This window comes from Magnolia sinica, chromosome 8 (genome assembly GCF_029962835.1).
Source record: "Magnolia sinica isolate HGM2019 chromosome 8, MsV1, whole genome shotgun sequence".
NCBI lineage: Eukaryota > Viridiplantae > Streptophyta > Magnoliopsida > Magnoliales > Magnoliaceae > Magnolia > Magnolia sinica.
Window position 1 is genome coordinate 22,622,483 of NC_080580.1, and position 7,924 is coordinate 22,630,406.

The window sequence follows — 7,924 nt, forward strand, 5'->3', positions numbered from 1 at the left end:
ATTCATTCTCCATCAACCTCCATTAAAATCGAAGGCAAGGAGTATAAAAGTCCAAGGAGTTAAAGAAGAAGGCCGATAGGTGGGTGATCCACCATTGATTTTTTTATTTATTTAATGGCCCACTTGTGATGGGACTCAAATTGATTTATGTGATGTAATCATATAAGGGACCCATAGTGGTGGGGTCCCTCCACTACACTGATCTCTCTCCCTCTCTCTCTTTCTCCTTTTCTTTTGGTGTTGTTGATGATGAGTGTGTGACCCACCATAAAGTAGTTATCTTATCCATACCATCCACCTTTGTGGGACCCACCTGATGGATGTCTTAGATCTACACCGTTCAGCCCATTACCGGGCCTGGACAGAAAGGAAAAAAATACAAATATCATATCAATCCAACAGGTAAGCCACATCCATGCGGGACCCACCATGATGCCTGTGTTGAATCTATACCGTCCAGCGTCTAAGGACGCTAGACATGGCACATGGGGTGTGGCTAACAGAGTAGTGTGAACTAATGCTGGAATGTACTAACCAGCTATGTTTAAAAAAAAAAAAAAAAAGAAAGAAGAGAGAAAGTGTGATATATATTAATATAATATATATATATATATATTATACATTATTTATGTATGAGAGGTGGGCCACACGTGTGGGACCCACCATGATTTATGCCTAAGATCAGCACCGTCCAGAGCATCCAACGGTTTGGACGGTGGCTTTTCTTTTATATAGCACCTGTATGATATGTTATATTATTATATAATATATTATATTACATTATATGATATTGTATTACATTATATAAATATAATATAATATTATATATGCATAAATACTTTAAGATATATGGTGGTGGGCCCTATGTGGGACCCACCTGTACCCAAACCGTCAGCAGCAGCTGACGTTGCATCTGCAGTGGGGCCTGTCTGCTGCGGGACCCACCACGATGAATGTATAAATCACGCCGTCCATCCATCTGGCACGCCACATGCGCCCCACCAGGCATGTGCTATATCAAACCGTCCATCCATTTTGAATCCCCACCATCCATCTGATTTAACGGTGGGCCAGTGGCCAATATCAGCTGGTGCTGCACGTGCAGCAGCAGCACTCTGGACAAATAAGCAGATTTACTTCTTTGGTGGACCACCTACGTGGACCCCACCCCCTGATGTATTTGGATATCCATGTCATCCGTAGGTTTGGAGTAAGACCCCACCATTATGCATGTGATGTATCCCTACCATCTATCCGTTTGGCGAGCTATCTCACGGCTTGAGACTAAATACAAAAAAAAAAAAGGCAAATCTAACATTAAGTGGACCACACTGCATAAAACAGTGGGATGAACGTCCACTATTGAAAACCCTTTTGGGTTACAGGGTCCTGGTCCTGGACCGATGTGATATTTGTTTTCCCTCTATATCCAGGATTTTGTGACCTTATGAATAGTATGGATGGGAAATAAATGCTATGGTGGGCCCTCTAAATTTTTAACTGTGGAAATCATTATCACCACTGTTAGATGTGGTATGGTCTAGTTGATCTCTTGATATGATTCATATTTTTTTTTATGATACTCTACTGATCTATAAAAGTAGATGACTTTTGTTATAATCGGCCCATTTAACTCGGCCTATTCGACTCGGCCCATTCGATTCAGCCCATTTGTATCGGCCCATTTGATTCGGCCCTTTAATTCGGCCCATTTGTATCGGCCCATTTGATTCGGCCCATTTTATCGGCCCATTCGATTCGGCCCATTTGATCGGCCATTTGATTTATATGAAGCCCAATGAGACATATGTGAGTCCTTTGTGTAGGCCGAATGTGATGTATATGAAGCCCATTGCGATGTGAGATTCCACAATGATGTATATAATGATGTTTTAGCAGTCGTGCCTTAGGAGTAATGATGGTTTGATGTCCACATTGTAAGAGCAATGATGGTTAAATATCCGCATTGTAACTCTCCCTAGGGCCCATTGATAGGCTCATACTTGTAGTGTGTAGGCCGTCTAAGCCCCTCTTCGTTATGAACAGAATCCATCACCATATAACATGATTAGTATAGTTCCATGATTCAGACTCATACGCATCATATGCATCCTTGATATGAGGAGTGACTAATCATAACATATGCCTTCGTGCAGATTGTTTATGGGCTCCCTGATAGGTGGAGTTGCCCTTCATGAGCACGCGGTATGCGCAGGATTGTTGCATGACTGGTAATGTGATTCATGCACTTCACATTTGTATAACATGATTTCTATATGCCCTAGCGACATCAGGGCTATGACCACCACAGACACATCGTGGATGGTAGGATTGGACACCAAAAATATTATTACTAAGTATCGAGGCGTCATAGATGTCCCTGGGTGAAAATTTCTAAACCGGATAATACCAGAGGATGACTCCAATGTCGAGACTGAGTAGATGCATGAGCGCACGAGGGCCGAATATAAGGAGGCCGTGTCTCCCACTGTGTCGTGGTCGGTTGGAAAAGGGTGTGCCTTTACCCACCTGAGAGTATGGGGCATTGTTAGGCTGAGTTTGACCAGCTCATGAATGGGTCAGCTATCGACATGCCGGATAGATATTAGCAGACTATTGGCCAAGCGGATAATGAGATTTCTTACGCTCACTTGGACTATGCGCCTGGAAAATGGGCAGTGCCATTTGGAGTGTACTAAACCCCGGTGATTATCCAGAGTGAGAACTATACTGATATTTGATGCTCTAGTGATGAGTTGCATTGATATGTGGATGAGGATTAGCATACTTGACTTGCATCTCGCATCGCATGGCCATGATATAACTGATAGTATTCATATCTTGTAAGCCTTGGTATGGCTGATTGCATTCATGTACTCATCAACATGATTCCACATTACTCTGATATCGCATTCTGAGCACGCTCATATTACGCGCACACTTACACCACCCTCTAAGCTTTCTATAAGCCTATGCACGATTGATGCGTGCAGGTGACGCCAGGTCGCAGCCGTAACTTCGCCGCAGTAAGAGCACGCAGTCGAGCTTCAGGAGTTTTCGTTATTTTCACTATCTTGTATTTCCCTTCATACGCATTGTACTCAAAGCTTTTGATCATAGTGGATTATGTGATGGTGTTCTTGTGGTTATTATTCGTGGGTTATGCTTATGGTTATACTTATACTGAATCAAAATCATGTTTGAAATCCTCCTTGTAGAATCCCAGGATCGGAACCTAGTATATGGGTGTTGGGAGCCGAGAATGGGGTACTATGGAGGCTGTTGGTGCCGAATTCGGTGATTGAAAATTTTGTGAGCTCGGTTTCCGAGTTTGGAGCGTGACAGGTTTGGTCAGAAGAAAGGTATAAGCTTCGAGGAGATATTCTCACCAGTGGTGAAGATGACATCCATATGGGTATTGCTTGGGTTGGCGGCTAGCATGGATCTGGAGATAGAGCAGTTAGATGTTAAAACTGTCTTTCTCCACGGTGACCTTGAAGAAGAGATCTACATGCACCAACCAGAGGGGTTTGAAGTCAAGGGCAAAGAGCATATGGTGTGTAGGATTAGGAAGAGCTTGTATGGGCTGAAACAAGTTCTAAGGTAATGGTACAAGAAGTTCAACTCATTCATATTAAAGCATGGAAATGACAGAACGGAGTCGAACCACTGTGTGTTCTTGCGTAAGTCCTCAAATGGTGATTTCTTAGTTTTGTTGTTATACGTTGATGACATGCTCATCATGGGTAAAGACATCAAGAAGATTGATAGGCTAAAACAGGAGTTGGGCAAGTCGTTTGGATGAAAGACTTGAGCCCAGCTAAACAGATCCTAGGAATGGAGATAACCCGTGACAGAAGTAGGAGAAAGCTTTGGTTGTCACAAGAGAGGTATATTAAAAAAGTCCTAGAGTTGTTCAATATGAATGCAGCGAAGCTAGTCAGTACTCCACTGAATGGTCACTTCAAATTGAGCGACAAGCAGTGTCCAAAGATGAAGGCAGAGGTGGATGAGATGAGGAAGATACCCTCGCGTCAGCGGTAGGAAGTTTGATGTATGCTATGGTGTGTACACGCCCAGACATAGCATATGCGGTTAGTGTTGTTAGCCGATATCTTGCCAATCTTGGTAAAGAACATTGGGCAGTGGTGAAATGGATACTGTGGTATCTAAGAGGCTTATTCAGGTTGAGCCTATGCTATGGTGACGGAAAACCTGTATTAGAAGGCTACACAGATGCAGATATGGCAGGTGACATAAACTCTAGGAAGTCTACATTGGGGTTCATGTTCATGTTTACAGGGAGAGCGACCTCCTGGCAGAGTAAGTTACATAAGGTCGTAGCATTGTCGACGACAGAGGCCGATTATATTGCGGTCACAGAGTCATGTAAAGAGATGCTTTAGATAGAAAGGTTCCTACAAGAACTTAGCTTGAAGCAGGAGCAGCAAGTAGTCTATTACGATAGTCAAAGTGTTATACACTTGAGCAAGAATCCAAGTCAGCACTTCAAGTTGAAGCACATAGAGATTCGATATCACTGGATCAGGGATACTTTGGAACAGAAGGTGTTACAGCTTGAGAAGGTCCACACGGACGATAATGGGTCAGACATGATGACCAAGGCATTACTCAAGGGCAAGTTTGAGGTTTGTAAAAACCTGACTGGCTTGAAGAAGGCGTTCCTCCTGAGTCGGAAAGGAGAAGTTTTAATGAGGTTTCCTCCTCAATTTAGAGGAGAGGTAGTGCATCTGGTTGTAAAATGGATATCCTGAATCTTATGTCACCGCGCTGCTCGACCGATCGAGTGGGCTGCTCGACCGGTCGAGTGGGCTACTCGACCGGTTGAAGGGAGCTGCTCGACCGGTGGAGGCTCGCTCGACTCAAAGTCCAGCGAGCTAGATTTTTTGGCATCGACCAGTCGAGGGTCAGTTTCGACCAGTCGAGGACCTGGCTCGACTAGTTGAGGGTTACGCAGATTCTGCTTGGATTTGGTGCGAACTGCATAAATTTGAAGTGATTTTGCAGAGGTGCGGAAGGGGAGTTTCCTAGACTATAAATAGGGGTCCCTAGGGCTATTCTAGGGCATGCTAAGGCATTTTCACGACCAAGGTGAGAGAGAAAAGAGAGAGGAAGCTTGTGGAATGGAGGATTCTGCTCGTAGAGGTGATCTACTGCGCAGTTTACGTCTCAACGCTTCTACGTCTTCGTGATCGGTGAGATCTCTCCGTTTTCATTATTCTCTTATTGTTCATTCACTCCTATGTGAGTGAAGAAGATTTGATTCAAGCGGTGTGTGCTTGTGATCGGTTGTAACATTCTACTTCATAGTTAATTGTTGCTCTGGACTAGGTCCCATGGTTTTTACTACTTCGAGGGTTTTCCACGTAAAATTTCATGTGTCGTGTGGTTTGTGCTTTGATAATTTATTTCATTGCTTCATTATATCTCATAATTCTAGTGTTTTGGGAGACAAGATTCTAAGGTTTTTTGTGCAACGATCCCAACACCACTATCTAGTGGACAGTGTATAAGATCTTATATGCGGAATTGCCCATAGGACCTTGTTGTGCATTGTCGTAGACTTGATGCCACAGTATTTCTCTCCTCTTAGAGAAGCTTTGATGGGATTCTTACTTCTGTTGATTGATTGTAGATTAGGGACCCTGATTGTGGATTAGGGACCCAGCCTTGTTCTTATAACTATAGAGGGCAGAGGAGTTTAAAACTCATCAAAACTCCTCTTCCTATAGCTCACATGAATTTGGTAATCCCAGTTCCACTTGGACATTATTTGTATATTACAGATATAGCATCTCACCCCTTACATGAATTTCAGACGCATCATAACTTAGTGGGGTCCACTAGTGCACCCGATCAGATTATCCAACCCTTAAAACAATCCAGACCGTTGATCAATAAGGCCCACCTTATAGGATTCTTACACAGTGTGGATCGAACACAACATCAAGGTAGGTCCCATTGTCCAGTGGGCAGCATGGAAGAAACATACATTGTGTCGGGTCTCACTGTCCGGTGACATCGTGGACGAATCACATCCATCAGGGCGGGCCACACTGTCCAGTGAACAGCATGCATATTGCACACATCACGCTGGGTCCCACTGTCCAGTGGATAACACATAAAGTAATAAACCTGATTCTAGCATTTCTAGAAGAGCTACTACAACTCCTATAGAAGACCTATAATTTTAAACCAAAAGAAGGGGTTAATACAACAACTTTGGTCTTGTTTCTGAAATCTATATAACGGAGAGGAAGATCATTGAGCAGTATTGATCATTGATACGGGAACAATTCTTTGTTAAATCAGGGCTATTTGATTTTTCATTTTCAACCATCAGATAAACGTCCACTAATCTAGTGGTTAGATTATTGAATGAGCATGATTTTGGGTACATGATACATCTAAAATAATATTCATAACTTGTTCAATTTAATTTGTATTTGTTGTAGGTGAACTGGGCATCAAGTCAAGTCCGACCGAGTTAGGGCTGAACCGACTCGATCACTACTGAACCAACTCGATCTGGTTTTGAAATAGGCCTGACCCCAACTCGACCCGACTCAGTAGCAAGTCGAGCATGCCTGACCTGATCTAAGTCCCTGCCTGGCCCGGACTAATCTGAACCGAGTCCGACCCAATCACAAGTACAAGGTTGAGTAAAGTCGGCACCAAGTCAGGTCAGGTGCAGCAGGCATCCACAGGCACAACTCAAAACCTAGGTGCACTTGTCAGAATTGCAGCCTCTCTAACAGCTACATGGCATCTCAAATCTTATGTATGTATGTGTACTAGTCAAGTTTTGGATCATGTCAAGTCAGTACCAAGTTGGATTTTGGGTAGGGTTTAGTCGAGTTACCAGGAGATGATCGAACTTGACTCGGTTTGAGTTCGGATTGGACAAAGTGTACTCGGTATAAATCGACTCACCCACTCAGTTCGAATCGGGTTGGGTCTGAACGAGGCAGATGAGTCAGATTCACCGAGTCGAGTCATCCCGTGCCAGTTCTAGTTGTGAGGCACCCATGTAATTTATAACAGCGTGAGTACCATTATATATCATTAGTTTTTTCCTCAATGAAAGGGACTGCCGCTGGGAAACGAGTTTGTTTTGCCTCTGTTGCGACTTAGCATCCAGCGTGTGTCACATCCAACAAGGTCTACATGTTAAATTGTTCAATGATCTAAACCATCCATAATGTTGAATCTTTTCCATATGAGACACCTTAAGAAAATTACGCCAAACATATTGTTCAAACTATGACAATATTTAGATAAATTTAGAACTAAAATGAATTTTCAGTGGAAAATGAAAGGTTAGGATCATAACTGAAGCGTTGTCATAGGAAAATAAATCATTAACCATTGCATTTTGAGAATATTAAATCATAGTACATCTTAGCATGTGCGTGTGCCCCAGTGTCACAGCACTGTTCGATATGGAGGCCAAACAAACACTCACCATGAGTTTTATTATTATTATTATTATTATTATTATTATAATAGTTGCTTCTTCTACATGTCTATAGAATGACTTGTTCTACACATGCTGTCCATTAAATCCAATTAGATATGTGTATGACATCCAACCCATCCATCATAGTCAGCACATGAAAGTTGGATTTCGAAAAATTGGGTTGATCCAACCATCATGTGGGCCATGGCCACCACATGAATTTGGAGGCACCATGTGGTTTTCCGTTGCCTTCTATAGTATGGCCCACCTAATGATTAGATAGGCCTAATTTTTTAGTTCATGTATCACCTGGAGGGCCCACCTAATGTCTATATTGAATAATCTTTAAACTTCTGCCGTATACCGAATTGCTAATTATGGGCCGAACATGAATGGATCATGAAATTAATAAAATAAATAAAAAGTGGAATTACCATCTAAAGT